Here is an 18,574-nt window from a genome sequence, read left to right on the forward strand (position 1 = left end):
AGGTCCTATTGCTGAGGTCCTATTGCTGAGGTCACAATGCTGAGGTCCTATTGCTGAGGTCCTATTGCTCCGGTCACAATGCTGAGGTCACAATGCTGAGGTCCTATTGCTGAGGTCCTATTGATGAGGTCACAAGGCTGAGGTCCTGTTGCTGAGGTCACAAGGCTGAGGTCCTATTGCTGAGGTCAAAATGCTGAGGTCACAATGCTGAGGTCCTATTGTTGTGGTCACAACGCTGATGTCCTATTGCTAAGGTCTTATTGCTGAGCTCCTATTGCTGAGGTCCTATTTCTGAGGTCACAATGCTGAGGTCACAGTGCTGAGGTCCTGTTGCTGAGGTCCTATTGCTGTGGTCCTATTGCTGAGGTCACATTGCTGAGGTCCTATTGCTGAGGTCACAAGGCTGAGGTCCTATTGCTGAGGTCAAAATGCTGAGTTCCTATTACTGAGGTCCTTTTGCTGATGTCTTATTGCTGAGGTCACAATGCTGAGGTCCTATTACTGAGTTCACAATGCTGAGGTCCTATTGCAGAGGTCCTATTGCTGAGGTCCTATTGCAGAGGTCCTATTGCTGAGGTCCTATTGCTGAGGTCCTGTTGCTTAGGTCCTATTGCTGAGGTCCTATTGCTGAGGTCACAATGCTGAGGTCCTATTGCTGAGGTCACATTGCTGAGGTCCTATTGCTGAGGTCCTATTGCTGAGGTCACAGTGCTGAGGTCCTATAGCTAAGGTCACAATGCTGAGGTGCAATTGCTGAGGTCCTATTGCTGAGGTCACAATGCTGAGGTCCTATTGCTAAGGTCCTATTGCTGAGGTCACAACGCTGAGGTCCTATTCCTAAGGTCTTATTGCTGAGGTCCTATTGCTGAGGTCCTATTTCTGAGGTCACAATGCTGAGGTCACAGTGCTGAGGTCACAATGCTGAGGTCCTATTGCTGTGGTCCTATTGCTAAGGTCACAATGCTTAGGTCACAATGCTGATGTCCTATTGCAGAGGTCCTATTTCTGAGGTCCTATTGCTGAGGTCGCAATGCTGAGGTCCCAATGCTGAGGTCCCAATGCTGAGGTCCTATTGTTGAGGTCCTATTGCTGAGGTCACAATGCTGACGTCCTATTGCTGAGGTCACAATGCTGAGGTCACATTGCTGATGTCCTATTGATTAGGTGACAATGCCGTGGTCCTATTGCCGTGGTCCTATTGCTGAGGTCCTATTGCTGAGGTCCTATTGCTGAGGTCCTATTGCTGAGGTCCTATTGCTGAGGTCCTATTGCTGAGGTCCTATTGCTGAGGTCACAATGCTGAGGTCACAATGCTGAGGTCACAATGCTGAGGTCACAATGCTGAGGTCCTATTGTTGAGGTCCTATTGCTGCGGTCACAATGCTGAGGTCCTATTGCTGAGGTCCTATTGCTGAGGTCACAATGCTGACGTCCTATTGCAGACGTCACAATGCTGAGGTCCTATTGCTGAGGTCCTATTGCTGAGGTCCTATTGCTGAGGTCCTATTGCTGAGGTCCTATTGCTGAGGTCCTATTGCTGAGGTCCTATTGCTGAGGTCCTATTGCTGAGGTCCTATTGCTGAGGTCCTATTGCTGAGGTCCTATTGCTTAGATCCTATTTCTGAGGTCACAATGCTGAATTCTCATTGCTGACGTCCTATTGCTTAGGTGACAATGCTGAGGTCCTATTGCTGAAGTCACAATGCAGAGGTCACAATGCAGAGGTCACAATGCAGAGGTCACAATGCTGAGGTCACTTCTGAGGTCCTATTGCTGAGGTCCTATTGCTGAGGTCACAATGCTGACGTCCTATTGCTGAGGTCACAATGCTGAGGTCACAATGCTGAGGTCCTATTGCTTAGGTCCTATTGTTGAGATCCTATTGTTGATGTCACAATGCTGAGGTCCTATTGCTGAGGTCCTATTGCTGAGGTCCTATTGCTGAGGTCACAATGCTGAGGTCCTATTGCTGAGGTCTTATTGCTGAGGTCACAATGCTGAGGTCCTATTGCTGAGGTCACAATGCTGAGGTCACAATGCTGAGGCTATATTGCTGAGGTCCTCTTGCTGAGGTCCTATTGCTGAGGTCACAATGCTAAGGTTCTACTGCTGAGGTCCTATTGCTGAGGTCCTATTGCTGAGGTCCTATTGCTGAGGTCCTATTGCTGAGGTCCTATTGCTGAGGTCACAATGCTGAGGTCACAATGCTGAGGTCCTATTGCTGAGGCACTATTGCTGAGGCACTATTGCGGAGGTCAAAATGCTGAGGTCCTATTGCTGAGGTCACAATGCTGAGGTCTTATTGCTGAGGTCCTATTGCTGAGGTCCTATTGCTGTGGTCCTATTGCTGAGGTCACAATGCTGAGGTCACATTGCTGATGTCCTATTGATTAGGTGACAATGCCGAGGTCCTATTGCCGAGGTCCTATTGCCGAGGTCCTATTGCCGAGGTCCTATTGCCGAGGTCCTATTGCCGAGGTCCTATTGCCGAGGTCCTATTGCCGAGGTCCTATTGCCGAGGTCCTATTGCCGAGGTCCTATTGCCGAGGTCCTATTGCCGAGGTCCTATTGCCGAGGTCCTATTGCCGAGGTCCTATTGCCGAGGTCCTATTGCCGAGGTCCTATTGCCGAGGTCCTATTGCCGAGGTCCTATTGCCGAGGTCCTATTGCCGAGGTCCTATTGCCGAGGTCCTATTGCCGAGGTCCTATTGCCGAGGTCCTATTGCCGAGGTCCTATTGCCGAGGTCCTATTGCCGAGGTCCTATTGCCGAGGTCCTATTGCTGAGGTCCTATTGCTGAGGTCCTATTGCTGAGGTCCTATTGCTGAGGTCCTATTGCTGAGGTCCTATTGCTGAGGTCCTATTGCTGAGGTCCTATTGCTGAGGTCACAATGCTGAGGTCACAATGCTGAGGTCACAATGCTGAGGTCACAATGCTGAGGTCACAATGCTGAGGTCACAATGCTGAGGTCCTATTGATTAGGTGACAATGCCGTGGTCCTATTGCTGAGGTCCTATTGCTGAGGTCCTATTGCTGAGGTCCTATTGCTGAGGTCCTATTGCTGAGGTCCTATTGCTGAGGTCCTATTGCTGAGGTCCCAATGCTGAGGTCCCAATGCTGAGGTCCCAATGCTGAGGTCCCAATGCTGAGGTCCTATTGTTGAGGTCCTATTGCTGAGGTCACAATGCTGACGTCCTATTGCTGAGGTCACAATGCTGAGGTCACATTGCTGATGTCCTATTGATTAGGTGACAATGCCGTGGTCCTATTGCCGTGGTCCTATTGCTGAGGTCCTATTACTGAGGTCCTATTGCTGAGGTCCTATTGCTGAGGTCCTATTGCTGAGGTCCTATTGCTGAGGTCCTATTGCTGAGGTCCTATTGCTGAGGTCCTATTGCTGAGGTCACAATGCTGAGGTCACAATGCTGAGGTCACAATGCTGAGGTCACAATGCTGAGGTCACAATGCTGAGGTCCTATTGTTGAGGTCCTATTGCTGCGGTCACAATGCTGAGGTCCTATTGCTGAGGTCACAATGCTGACGTCCTATTGCAGACGTCACAATGCTGAGGTCCTATTGCTGAGGTCCTATTGCTGAGGTCCTATTGCTGAGGTCCTATTGCTGAGGTCCTATTGCTGAGGTCCTATTGCTGAGGTCCTATTGCTTAGATCCTATTTCTGAGGTCACAATGCTGAATTCTCATTGCTGACGTCCTATTGCTTAGGTGACAATGCTGAGGTCCTATTGCTGAGGTCACAATGCAGAGGTCACAATGCAGAGGTCACAATGCAGAGGTCACAATGCAGAGGTCACAATGCAGAGGTCACAATGCAGAGGTCACAATGCTGAGGTCACTTCTGAGGTCCTATTGCTGAGGTCCTATTGCTGAGGTCACAATGCTGACGTCCTATTGCTGAGGTCACAATGCTGAGGTCCTATTGCTTAGGTCCTATTGTTGAGATCCTATTGTTGATGTCACAATGCTGAGGTCCTATTGCTGAGGTCCTATTGCTGAGGTCCTATTGCTGAGGTCACAATGCTGAGGTCCTATTGCTGAGGTCTTATTGCTGAGGTCACAATGCTGAGGTCCTATTGCTGAGGTCACAATGCTGAGGTCACAATGCTGAGGCTATATTGCTGAGGTCCTCTTGCTGAGGTCCTATTGCTGAGGTCACAATGCTAAGGTTCTACTGCTGAGGTCCTATTGCTGAGGTCCTATTGCTGAGGTCCTATTGCTGAGGTCCTATTGCTGAGGTCCTATTGCTGAGGTCACAATGCTGAGGTCCTATTGCTGAGGTCCTATTGCTGAGGCACTATTGCGGAGGTCAAAATGCTGAGGTCCTATTGCTGAGGTCACAATGCTGAGGTCTTATTGCTGAGGTCCTATTGCTGAGGTCCTATTGCTGTGGTCCTATTGCTGAGGTCACAATGCTGAGGTCACATTGCTGATGTCCTATTGATTAGGTGACAATGCCGAGGTCCTATTGCCGAGGTCCTATTGCCGAGGTCCTATTGCCGAGGTCCTATTGCCGAGGTCCTATTGCCGAGGTCCTATTGCCGAGGTCCTATTGCCGAGGTCCTATTGCCGAGGTCCTATTGCCGAGGTCCTATTGCCGAGGTCCTATTGCCGAGGTCCTATTGCCGAGGTCCTATTGCCGAGGTCCTATTGCCGAGGTCCTATTGCCGAGGTCCTATTGCCGAGGTCCTATTGCCGAGGTCCTATTGCCGAGGTCCTATTGCCGAGGTCCTATTGCCGAGGTCCTATTGCCGAGGTCCTATTGCCGAGGTCCTATTGCCGAGGTCCTATTGCCGAGGTCCTATTGCCGAGGTCCTATTGCCGAGGTCCTATTGCCGAGGTCCTATTGCCGAGGTCCTATTGCCGAGGTCCTATTGCCGAGGTCCTATTGCCGAGGTCCTATTGCCGAGGTCCTATTGCCGAGGTCCTATTGCCGAGGTCCTATTGCCGAGGTCCTATTGCCGAGGTCCTATTGCCGAGGTCCTATTGCCGAGGTCCTATTGCCGAGGTCCTATTGCCGAGGTCCTATTGCCGAGGTCCTATTGCCGAGGTCCTATTGCCGAGGTCCTATTGCCGAGGTCCTATTGCCGAGGTCCTATTGCCGAGGTCGCAATGCTGAGGTCGCAATGCTGAGGTCACAATGCTGAGGTCACAATGCTGAGGTCACAATGCTGAGGTCCTATTGATTAGGTGACAATGCTGTGGTCCTATTGCCGTGGTCCTATTGCTGAGGTCCTATTGCTGAGGTCCTATTGCTGAGGTCCTATTGCTGAGGTCCTATTGCTGAGGTCCTATTGCTGAGGTCCCAATGCTGAGGTCCCAATGCTGAGGTCACAATGCTGAGGTCCTATTGTTGAGGTCCTATTGCTGAGGTCACAATGCTGACGTCCTATTGCTGAGGTCACAATGCTGAGGTCACATTGCTGATGTCCTATTGATTAGGTGACAATGCCGAGGTCCTATTGCCGAGGTCCTATTGCTGAGGTCCTATTGCCGAGGTCCTATTGCTGCGGTCACAATGCTGAGGTCCTATTGCTGAGGTCCTATTGCTTAGATACTATTGTTGAGATCCTATTTCTGAGGTCACAATGCTGAATTCTCATTGCTGACGTCCTATTGCAGAGGTCACAATGCAGAGGTCACAATGCAGAGGTCACAATGCAGAGGTCACAATGCTGAGGTCACAATGCTGAGGTCACAATGCTGAGGTCGTATTGTTGAGGTCCTATTGCTGAGGTCCTATTGCTGAGGTCACAATGCTGACGTCCTTTTGATGAGGTCACAATGCTGAGGTCACAATGCTGAGGTCCTATAGCTTAGGTCCTATTGTTGAGATCCTATTGTTGATGTCACAATGCTGAGGTCCTATTGCTGAGGTCTTATTGCTGAGGTCACAATGCTGAGGTCCTATTGCTGAAGTCACAATGCTGAGGTCACAATGCTGAGGCTATATTGCTGAGGTCCTCTTGCTGAGGTCCTCTTGCTGAGGTCCTCTTGCTGAGGTCCTCTTGCTGAGGTCCTATTGCTGAGGTCACAATGCTGAGGTCCTATTGCTGAGGTCCTATTGCTGAGGTCCTATTGCTGAGGTCACAATGCTGAGGTCACAATGCTGAGGTCCTACTGCTGAGGTCCTATTGCTCATGTCATACTGCTGAGGTCCTATTGCTGAGGTCTTATTTCTGAGGTCACAATGCTGAGGTCACAATGCTGAGGTCCTACTGCTGAGGTCCTATTGCTCATGTCATATTGCTGAGGTCCTATTGCTGAGGTCTTATTGCTGAGGTCACAATGCAGAGGTCACAATGCTGAGGTCCTATTGCTAAGGTCACAATGCTGAGGTCCTATTGCTAAGGTCACAATGCTGAGATCACAATGCTGAGGTCCTATTGCTGAGGTCCTATTGCTGAGGTCACAATGCTGAGGTCCTATTGCTGAGGTCCTATTGCTAAGGTCCTATTGCTGAAGTCACAATGCAGAGGTCCTATTGCTGAGGTCACAATGCTGAGGTCCTATTGCTGAGGTCACAATGCTGAGGTCACAATGCTGAGGTCACAATGCTGAGGTCCTATTGCTGAGGTCCTACTGCTGATGTCACAATGCTGAGGTCCTATTGCTGAGGTCCTATTGCTGATGTCACAATGCTGAGGTCCTATTGCAGAGGTCACAAGGCTGAGGTCCTATTGCTGAGGTCAAAATACTGAGGTCCTATTGCTGAGGTCCTATTGCTGAGGTCCTATTGCTGAGGTCGTATTGTTGAGGTCACAATGCTGAGGTCCTATTGCTGAGGTCCTATTGCTGAGGTCACAAGGCTGAGGTCCTATTGCTGAGGTCAAAATACTGAGGTCCTATTGCTGAGGTCCTATTGCTGAGGTCGTATTGTTGAGGTCACAATGCTGAGGTCCTATTGCTGAGGTCCTATTGCTGAGGTCCTATTGCTGAGGTCACAATGCTGAGGTCCTATTGCTGAGGTCCTATTGCTCCGGTCACAATGCTGAGGTCACAATGCTGAGGTCCTATTGCTGAGGTCCTATTGATGAGGTCACAAGGCTGAGGTCCTGTTGCTGAGGTCACAAGGCTGAGGTCCTATTGCTGAGGTCAAAATGCTGAGGTCACAATGCTGAGGTCCTATTGTTGTGGTCACAACGCTGATGTCCTATTGCTAAGGTCTTATTGCTGAGCTCCTATTGCTGAGGTCCTATTTCTGAGGTCACAATGCTGAGGTCACAGTGCTGAGGTCCTGTTGCTGAGGTCCTATTGCTGTGGTCCTATTGCTGAGGTCACATTGCTGAGGTCCTATTGCTGAGGTCACAAGGCTGAGGTCCTATTGCTGAGGTCAAAATGCTGAGTTCCTATTACTGAGGTCCTTTTGCTGATGTCTTATTGCTGAGGTCACAATGCTGAGGTCCTATTACTGAGTTCACAATGCTGAGGTCCTATTGCAGAGGTCCTATTGCTGAGGTCCTATTGCAGAGGTCCTATTGCTGAGGTCCTATTGCTGAGGTCCTGTTGCTTAGGTCCTATTGCTGAGGTCCTATTGCTGAGGTCACAATGCTGAGGTCCTATTGCTGAGGTCACATTGCTGAGGTCCTATTGCTGAGGTCCTATTGCTGAGGTCACAGTGCTGAGGTCCTATAGCTAAGGTCACAATGCTGAGGTGCAATTGCTGAGGTCCTATTGCTGAGGTCACAATGCTGAGGTCCTATTGCTAAGGTCCTATTGCTGAGGTCACAACGCTGAGGTCCTATTCCTAAGGTCTTATTGCTGAGGTCCTATTGCTGAGGTCCTATTTCTGAGGTCACAATGCTGAGGTCACAGTGCTGAGGTCACAATGCTGAGGTCCTATTGCTGTGGTCCTATTGCTAAGGTCACAATGCTTAGGTCACAATGCTGATGTCCTATTGCAGAGGTCCTATTTCTGAGGTCCTATTGCTGAGGTCGCAATGCTGAGGTCCCAATGCTGAGGTCCCAATGCTGAGGTCCTATTGTTGAGGTCCTATTGCTGAGGTCACAATGCTGACGTCCTATTGCTGAGGTCACAATGCTGAGGTCACATTGCTGATGTCCTATTGATTAGGTGACAATGCCGTGGTCCTATTGCCGTGGTCCTATTGCTGAGGTCCTATTGCTGAGGTCCTATTGCTGAGGTCCTATTGCTGAGGTCCTATTGCTGAGGTCCTATTGCTGAGGTCCTATTGCTGAGGTCACAATGCTGAGGTCACAATGCTGAGGTCACAATGCTGAGGTCACAATGCTGAGGTCCTATTGTTGAGGTCCTATTGCTGCGGTCACAATGCTGAGGTCCTATTGCTGAGGTCCTATTGCTGAGGTCACAATGCTGACGTCCTATTGCAGACGTCACAATGCTGAGGTCCTATTGCTGAGGTCCTATTGCTGAGGTCCTATTGCTGAGGTCCTATTGCTGAGGTCCTATTGCTGAGGTCCTATTGCTGAGGTCCTATTGCTGAGGTCCTATTGCTGAGGTCCTATTGCTGAGGTCCTATTGCTGAGGTCCTATTGCTTAGATCCTATTTCTGAGGTCACAATGCTGAATTCTCATTGCTGACGTCCTATTGCTTAGGTGACAATGCTGAGGTCCTATTGCTGAAGTCACAATGCAGAGGTCACAATGCAGAGGTCACAATGCAGAGGTCACAATGCTGAGGTCACTTCTGAGGTCCTATTGCTGAGGTCCTATTGCTGAGGTCACAATGCTGACGTCCTATTGCTGAGGTCACAATGCTGAGGTCACAATGCTGAGGTCCTATTGCTTAGGTCCTATTGTTGAGATCCTATTGTTGATGTCACAATGCTGAGGTCCTATTGCTGAGGTCCTATTGCTGAGGTCCTATTGCTGAGGTCACAATGCTGAGGTCCTATTGCTGAGGTCTTATTGCTGAGGTCACAATGCTGAGGTCCTATTGCTGAGGTCACAATGCTGAGGTCACAATGCTGAGGCTATATTGCTGAGGTCCTCTTGCTGAGGTCCTATTGCTGAGGTCACAATGCTAAGGTTCTACTGCTGAGGTCCTATTGCTGAGGTCCTATTGCTGAGGTCCTATTGCTGAGGTCCTATTGCTGAGGTCCTATTGCTGAGGTCACAATGCTGAGGTCACAATGCTGAGGTCCTATTGCTGAGGCACTATTGCTGAGGCACTATTGCGGAGGTCAAAATGCTGAGGTCCTATTGCTGAGGTCACAATGCTGAGGTCTTATTGCTGAGGCCCTATTGCTGATGTCCTATTGCTGTGGTCCTATTGCTGAGGTCACAATGCTGAGGTCACATTGCTGATGTCCTATTGATTAGGTGACAATGCCGAGGTCCTATTGCCGAGGTCCTATTGCCGAGGTCCTATTGCCGAGGTCCTATTGCCGAGGTCCTATTGCCGAGGTCCTATTGCCGAGGTCCTATTGCCGAGGTCCTATTGCCGAGGTCCTATTGCCGAGGTCCTATTGCCGAGGTCCTATTGCCGAGGTCCTATTGCCGAGGTCCTATTGCCGAGGTCCTATTGCCGAGGTCCTATTGCCGAGGTCCTATTGCCGAGGTCCTATTGCCGAGGTCCTATTGCCGAGGTCCTATTGCCGAGGTCCTATTGCCGAGGTCCTATTGCTGAGGTCCTATTGCTGAGGTCCTATTGCCGAGGTCGCAATGCTGAGGTCGCAATGCTGAGGTCGCAATGCTGAGGTCACAATGCTGAGGTCACAATGCTGAGGTCACAATGCTGAGGTCCTATTGATTAGGTGACAATGCTGTGGTCCTATTGCCGTGGTCCTATTGCTGAGGTCCTATTGCTGAGGTCCTATTGCTGAGGTCCTATTGCTGAGGTCCTATTGCTGAGGTCCCAATGCTGAGGTCCCAATGCTGAGGTCCCAATGCTGAGGTCACAATGCTGAGGTCCTATTGTTGAGGTCCTATTGCTGAGGTCACAATGCTGACGTCCTATTGCTGAGGTCACAATGCTGAGGTCACATTGCTGATGTCCTATTGATTAGGTGACAATGCTGAGGTCCTATTGCCGAGGTCCTATTGCTGAGGTCCTATTGCCGAGGTCCTATTGCTGCGGTCACAATGCTGAGGTCCTATTGCTGAGGTCCTATTGCTTAGATACTATTGTTGAGATCCTATTTCTGAGGTCACAATGCTGAATTCTCATTGCTGACGTCCTATTGCAGAGGTCACAATGCAGAGGTCACAATGCAGAGGTCACAATGCAGAGGTCACAATGCTGAGGTCACAATGCTGAGGTCACAATGCTGAGGTCCTATTGTTGAGGTCCTATTGCTGAGGTCACAATGCTGACGTCCTTTTGATGAGGTCACAATGCAGAGGTCACAATGCTGAGGTCCTATAGCTTAGGTCCTATTGTTGAGATCCTATTGTTGATGTCACAATGCTGAGGTCCTATTGCTGAGGTCTTATTGCTGAGGTCACAATGCTGAGGTCCTATTGCTGAAGTCACAATGCTGAGGTCACAATGCTGAGGCTATATTGCTGAGGTCCTCTTGCTGAGGTCCTCTTGCTGAGGTCCTCTTGCTGAGGTCCTATTGCTGAGGTCCTATTGCTGAGGTCACAATGCTGAGGTCACAATGCTGAGGTCCTACTGCTGAGGTCCTATTGCTCATGTCATACTGCTGAGGTCCTATTGCTGAGGTCTTATTTCTGAGGTCACAATGCTGAGGTCACAATGCTGAGGTCGTACTGCTGAGGTCCTATTGCTCATGTCATATTGCTGAGGTCCTATTGCTGAGGTCTTATTGCTGAGGTCACAATGCAGAGGTCACAATGCTGAGGTCACAATGCTGAGGTCACAATGCTGAGGTCCTATTGCTGAGGTCCTATTGCTGAGGTCCTATTGCTGAGGTCACAATGCTGAGGTCCTATTGCTGAGGTCCTGTTGCTGAGGTCACAATGCTGAGGTCCTATTGCTAAGGTCACAATGCTGCGGTCCTATTGGTGCGGTCCTATTGCTGCGGTCCTATTGCTGCGGTCCTATTGCTGCGGTCCTATTGCTGCGGTCCTATTGCTGAGGTCACAAGGCTGAGGTCACAAGGCTGAGGTCACAATGCTGAGGTCCTATTGCTGAGGTCCTGTTGCTGAGGTCACTGTGCTGAGGTCCTATTGCTGAAGTCCTATTGCTGAGTTCACGATGGTGAGGTCCTATTACTGAGGTCCGAAGGCTGAGGTCCTATTGCTGAGGACAAAATGCTGAGGTCCTATTGCTGAGGTCACAATGGTGAGGTCCTATTGCTGAGGTCACAATGCTGAGGTCCTATTGCTGAGGTCCTGTTGCTGAGTTCACAATGCTGAGGTCCTATTGCTGAGGTCTTATTGCTGTGGTCCTATTGCTGAGGTCACAATGCTGAGGTCACAGTGCTGAGGTCCTATTGCTGAGGTCCTATTGCTGAGGTCACAATGATGAGGTCCTATTGCTGAGGTCCTGTTGCTGAGGTCCTGTTGATGAGGTCCTGTTGCTGAGGTCCTATTGCTGAGGTCACAATGCTGAGGTCCTATTGCTGAAGTCCTATTGCTGAGGTCACATTGCTGAGGTCCTGTTTCTGAGGTCACAAGGCTGAGGTCCTATTGTTGAGGTCAAAATGCTGAGGTCCTATTGCTGAGGTCCTTTTGCTGATGTCTTATTGCTGAGGTCACAATGCTGAGGTCCTATTGCTGAGGTCCTATTGCTGAGGTCACAATGCTGAGGTCCTATTGCTGAGGTCCTATTGCTGAGGTCCTGTTGCTTAGGTCCTATTGGTGAGGTCCTGTTGCTTAGGTCCTATTGGTGAGGTCCTATTGCTGAGGTCACAATTCTGAGGTCACAATGCTGAGGTCCTATTGCTGAGGTCCTAATTCTGAGGTCACAATGCTGAGGTCCTATTGCTAAGGTCACAATGCTGAGGTCACAATTCTGAGGTCCTATTGCTCAGGTCACAATGCTGACGTCACAATGCTGAGATGCAATTGCTGAGGTCCTATTGCTGAGGTCACAATGCTGAGGTCCTATTGTTGAGGTCACAACGCTGAGGTCCTATTGCTAAGGTCCTATTTCTGAGGTCCTATTGCTGAGGTCCTATTTCTGAGGTCACAATGCTGAGGTCCTATTGCTGAGTTCACAATGCTGAGGTCACAATGCTGAGGTCCTATTGCTGAGGTCCTATTGCTGAGGCAGTATTGCGGAGGTCACAATGCTGAGGTCCAATTGCTGAGGTCACTGTGCTGAGGTCCTATTGCTGAGGTCCTATTGCTGAGGTCCTATTGCTGTGGTCCTATTGCTGAGGTCACAATGCTGAGGTCTTATTGCTGAGGCCATATTGCTGAGGTCCAGTTGCTGAGGTCCTATTGCTGAGGTCCTATTGCTGAGGTCCTATTGCTGAGGTCCTATTGCTGAGGTCCTATTGCTGAGGTCCTATTGCTGAGGTCCTATTGCTGAGGTCCTATTGCTGTGGTCCTATTGCTGAGGTCACAATGCTTAGCTCACAATGCTGAGGTCCTATTGCTGAGGTCCTATTGCTGAGGTCCTATTGCTGAGGTCCTATTGCTGAGGTCCTATTGCTGAGTTCACAATGCTGAGGTCCTATTTCTGAGGTACTTTTTCTGAGGTCCTATTTCTGAGGTCCTATTGCTGAGGTCACAATGCTGAGGTCACAATGCTGAGGTCCTATTGCTGAGGTCCTATTGCTCAGGTCACAATGCTGAGGTCCCATGGCTAAGGTCTTATAGCTGAGGTCACAGTGCTGAGGTCCTATTGCTGAGGTCACAATGCTGAGGTCTTATTGCTGAGGTCCTATTGTTGAGGTCCTATTGCTGAGATCACAATGCTGACGTCCTATTGCTGAGGTCACAATGCTGAGGTCACAATGCTGAGGTCCTATTCCTGAGGTCCTATTGCTTAGGTCCTATTGTTGAGGTCCTATTGCTGAGGTACAATGCTGAATTCTCATTGCTGAGGTCGTATTGCTGAGGTCCTATTGCTGAGGTCCTATTGCTGAGGTCCTATTGCTGAGGTCCTATTGCTGAGGTCCTATTGCTGAGGTCCTATTGCTGAGGTCCTATTGCTGAGGTCCTATTGCTGAGGTCCTATTGCTGAGGTCCTATTGCTGATGTCACAATGCTGAGGTGCTATTGCTGAGGTCCTATTGCTGAGGTCACAATGCTTAGGTCTTATTGCTGAGGTCCTATTGCTGAGGTCCTATTGCTGTGGTCCTATTGCTGAGGTCACAATGCTGAGGTCGTATTGCTGAGGCCATATTGCTGAGGTCCAGTTACTGAGGTCCTATTGCTGAGGTCCTATTGCTTAGGTGCTATTGCTGAGGTCCTATTGCTGAGGTCCTATTGCTGACCTCACAATGCTGAGGTCCTATTGCTGTGGTCCTATTGCTGTGGTCCTATTGCTGAGGTCACAATGCTTAGCTCACAATGCTGATGTCCTATTGCTGAGGTCCTATTGCTGAGGTCACAATGCTGAGGTCCTATTTCTGAGGTCCTATTTCTGAGGTCCTATTTCTGAGGTCCTATTGCTGAGGTCCTATTGCTGAGGTCCTATTGCTGAGGTCACAATGCTGAGGTCACAATGCTGAGGTCACAATGCTGAGGTCCTATTGCTGAGGTCCTATTGCTGAGGTCACAATGCTGAGGTCCCATGGCTAAGGTCTTATAGCTGAGGTCACAGTGCTGAGGTCCTATTGCTGAGGTCACAATGCTGAGGTCACAATGCTGAGGTCTTATTGCTGAGGTCCTATTGTTGAGGTCCTATTGCTGACGTCACAATGCTGACGTCCTATTGCAGAGGTCACAATGCTGAGGTCACAATGCTGAGGTCCTATTCCTGAGGTCCTATTGCTTAGGTCCTATTGTTGAGGTCCTATTGCTGAGGTACAATGCTGAATTCTCATTGCTGAGGTCGTATTGCTGAGGTCGTATTGCTGAGGTCGTATTGCTGAGGTCGTATTGCTGAGGTCGTATTGCTGAGGTCGTATTGCTGAGGTCCTATTGCTGAGGTCCTATTGCTGAGGTCCTATTGCTGAGGTCCTATTGCTGAGGTCCTATTGCTGAGGTCCTATTGCTGAGGTCCTATTGCTGAGGTCCTATTGCTGAGGTCCTATTGCTGAGGTCCTATTGCTGAGGTCCTATTGCTGAGGTCCTATTGCTGAGGTCCTATTGCTGAGGTCCTATTGCTGAGGTCCTATTGCTGAGGTCCTATTGCTGAGGTCACAATGCTGAGGTGCTATTGTTGAGGTCCTATTGCTGAGGTCACAATGCTTAGGTCCTTTTGCTGAGGTCCTATTGCTGAGGTCACAATGCTGAGGTCCTACTTCTGAGGTCACAATGCTGAGGTCCTAATCCTGAGTTCCTATTGCTGAGGTCACAATGCTGAGGTCCCATTGCTGAGGTCCCATTGCTGAGGTCCCATTGCTGAGGTCCTATTGCTGAGGTCCTATTGCTGAGGTCCTATTGCTGAGGTCCTATTGCTGAGGTCCTATTGCTGAGGTCCTATTGCTGAGGTCCTATTGCTGAGGTCACAATGCTGAGGTCCTTTTGCTGAGGTCCTATTGCTATGGTCCTATTGCTGAGGTCACAATGCTGAGGTCGTATTGCTGAGGTCACAATGCTGAGGTCGTATTGCTGAGGTCACAATGCTGAGGTCGTATTGCTGAGGTCACAATGCTGAGGTCCTATTGCTGAGGTCACAATGCTGAGGTCTTATTTATGAGGTCCTATTGCTGAGGTCCTATTGCTGAGGTGCTATTGCTGAGGTCACAATGATGAGGTCCTGTTCCTGTGGTCCTATTGCTTAGGTGCTATTGCTGATGTCCCATTGCTGAGGTCCTATTGCTGAGGTCACAATGCTGAGGTCCTATTGTTGAGGTCACAAGGCTGAGGTCACAATGCTGAGGTCCTATTGCTGAGGTCCTATTGCTGAGTTCACAATGCTGAGGTCCTATTGCTGAGGTCCTATTGCTGAGGTCCTATTGCTGTGGTCCTATTGCTGAGGTCACAATGCTGAGGTCCTATTGCTGAGGTCCTATTGCTGAGGTCCTATTGCTGAGGTCCTATTGCTGAGTTCGCAATGCTGAGGTCCTATTGCTGAGGTCACAATGCTGAGGTCCTATTGCTGACGTCACAGTGCTAAGGTCTTATTGCTGAGGTCCTATTGCTGAGGTCCTATTGCTGAGGTCTTATTGCTGAGGTTCTATTGCTGAGGTCCTATTGCTGAGATCCTATTGCTGAGGTCCTATTGCTGAGGTCCTATTGCTGAGGTCCTATTGCTGAGGTCCTATTGCTGAGGTCCTATTGCTGAGGTCACAATGCTGAGGTCCTATTGCTGAGGTCCTATTGCTGATGTCCTATTGCTGAGGTCCTATTTCTGAGGTCACAATGCTGAGGTCCTATTTCTGAGGTCCTATTGCTGAGGTCACATTGCTGAGATCCTATTGCTGAGGTCCTATTGCTGAGGTCCTATTGCTGAGGTCCTATTGCTGATGTCCTATTGCTGAGGTCATATTGCTGAGGTCCTATTGCTGAGGTCCTATTGCTGAGGTCCTATTGCTTAGGTCACAATGCTGAGGTCACAATGCTGAGGTCCTATTGCTGAGGTCACAATGCTGAGGTCCTATTGCTAAGGTCTTATTGCTGAGGTCACAATGCTGAGGTCCTATTGCTGAGGTCACAATGCTGAGGTCCTATTGCTGAGGTCACAATGCTGAGGTCTTATTGCTGAGGCCATATTGCTGAGGTCCAGTTGCTGAGGTCCTATTGTTGAGGTCCTATTGCTGAGGTCCTATTGCTGAGGTCCTATTGCTGAGGTCCTATTGCTGAGGTCCTATTGCTGACCTCACAATGCTGAGGTCCTATTGCTGTGGTCCTATTGCTGAGGTCACAATGCTTAGCTCACAATGCTGATGTCCTATTGCTGAGGTCCTATTGCTGAGGTCCTATTGCTGAGGTCCTATTGCTGAGGTCCTATTGCTGAGGTCCTATTGCTGAGGTCCTATTGCTGAGGTCCTATTGCTGAGGTCCTATTGCTGAGGTCACAATGCTGAGGTCACAATGCTGAGGTCACAATGCTGAGGTCCTTTTGCTGAGGTCCTATTGCTATGGTCCTATTGCTGAGGTCACAATGCTGAGGTCGTATTGCTGAGGTCACAATGCTGAGGTCGTATTGCTGAGGTCACAATGCTGAGGTCCTATTGCTGAGGTCACAATGCTGAGGTCTTATTTATGAGGTCCTATTGCTGAGGTCCTATTGCTGAGGTGCTATTGCTGAGGTCACAATGCTGAGGTCCTGTTCCTGAGGTCCTATTGCTTAGGTGCTATTGCTGATGTCCCATTGCTGAGGTCCTATTGCTGAGGTCACAATGCTGAGGTCCTATTGTTGAGGTCACAAGGCTGAGGTCACAAGGCTGAGGTCACAATGCTGAGGTCCTATTGCTGAGGTCCTATTGCTGAGGTCCTATTGCTGAGTTCACAATGCTGAGGTCCTATTGCTGAGGTCCTATTGCTGAGGTCCTATTGCTGTGGTCCTATTGCTGAGGTCACAATGCTGAGGTCCTATTGCTGAGGTCCTATTGCTGAGGTCCTATTGCTGAGGTCCTATTGCTGAGGTCCTATTGCTGAGGTCCTATTGCTGAGTTCACAATGCTGAGGTCCTATTGCTGAGGTCCTATTGCTGAGTTCACAATGCTGAGGTCCTATTGCTGAGGTCCTATTGCTGAGGTCCTATTGCTGTGGTCCTATTGCTGAGGTCACAATGCTGAGGTCCTATTGCTGAGGTCCTATTGCTGAGGTCCTATTGCTGAGGTCCTATTGCTGAGTTCGCAATGCTGAGGTCCTATTGCTGAGGTCACAATGCTGAGGTCCTATTGCTGACGTCACAGTGCTAAGGTCTTATTGCTGAGGTCCTATTGCTGAGGTCCTATTGCTGAGGTCTTATTGCTGAGGTCCTATTGCTGAGGTCCTATTGCTGAGATCCTATTGCTGAGGTCCTATTGCTGAGGTCCTATTGCTGAGGTCCTATTGCTGAGGTCCTATTGCTGAGGTCCTATTGCTGAGGTCACAATGCTGAGGTCCTATTGCTGAGGTCCTATTGCTGATGTCCTATTGCTGAGGTCCTATTTCTGAGGTCACAATGCTGAGGTCCTATTTCTGAGGTCCTATTGCTGAGGTCACATTGCTGAGATCCTATTGCTGAGGTCCTATTGCTGATGTCCTATTGCTGAGGTCCTATTGCTGAGGTCCTATTGCTGAGGTCCTATTGCTGAGGTCCTATTGCTGAGGTCCTATTGCTTAGGTCACAATGCTGAGGTCACAATGCTGAGGTCCTATTGCTGAGGTCACAATGCTGAGGTCCTATTGCTAAGGTCTTATTGCTGAGGTCACAATGCTGAGGTCCTATTGCTGAGGTCACAATGCTGAGGTCCTATTGCTGAGGTCACAATGCTGAGGTCTTATTGCTGAGGCCATATTGCTGAGGTCCAGTTGCTGAGGTCCTATTGTTGAGGTCCTATTGTTGAGGTCCTATTGCTGAGGTCCTATTGCTGAGGTCCTATTGCTGAGGTCCTATTGCTGAGGTCCTATTGCTGACCTCACAATGCTGAGGTCCTATTGCTGTGGTCCTATTGCTGAGGTCACAATGCTTAGCTCACAATGCTGATGTCCTATTGCTGAGGTCCTATTGCTGAGGTCCTATTGCTGAGGTCCTATTGCTGAGGTCCTATTGCTGAGGTCCTATTGCTGAGGTCCTATTGCTGAGGTCACAATGCTGAGGTCACAATGCTGAGGTCACAATGCTGAGGTCCTTTTGCTGAGGTCCTATTGCTATGGTCCTATTGCTGAGGTCACAATGCTGAGGTCGTATTGCTGAGGTCACAATGCTGAGGTCGTATTGCTGAGGTCACAATGCTGAGGTCCTATTGCTGAGGTCACAATGCTGAGGTCTTATTTATGAGGTCCTATTGCTGAGGTCCTATTGCTGAGGTGCTATTGCTGAGGTCACAATGCTGAGGTCCTGTTCCTGAGGTCCTATTGCTTAGGTGCTATTGCTGATGTCCCATTGCTGAGGTCCTATTGCTGAGGTCACAATGCTGAGGTCCTATTGTTGAGGTCACAAGGCTGAGGTCACAAGGCTGAGGTCACAATGCTGAGGTCCTATTGCTGAGGTCCTATTCCTGAGGTCCTATTGCTGAGTTCACAATGCTGAGGTCCTATTGCTGAGGTCCTATTGCTGAGGTCCTATTGCTGTGGTCCTATTGCTGAGGTCACAATGCTGAGGTCCTATTGCTGAGGTCCTATTGCTGAGGTCCTATTGCTGAGGTCCTATTGCTGAGGTCCTATTGCTGAGGTCCTATTGCTGAGTTCACAATGCTGAGGTCCTATTGCTGAGGTCCTATTGCTGAGTTCACAATGCTGAGGTCCTATTGCTGAGGTCCTATTGCTGAGGTCCTATTGCTGTGGTCCTATTGCTGAGGTCACAATGCTGAGGTCCTATTGCTGAGGTCCTATTGCTGAGGTCCTATTGCTGAGTTCGCAATGCTGAGGTCCTATTGCTGAGGTCACAATGCTGAGGT

This window comes from Anas platyrhynchos, chromosome 7 (assembly GCF_047663525.1).
Source record: "Anas platyrhynchos isolate ZD024472 breed Pekin duck chromosome 7, IASCAAS_PekinDuck_T2T, whole genome shotgun sequence".
Classification (NCBI taxonomy): domain Eukaryota; kingdom Metazoa; phylum Chordata; class Aves; order Anseriformes; family Anatidae; genus Anas; species Anas platyrhynchos.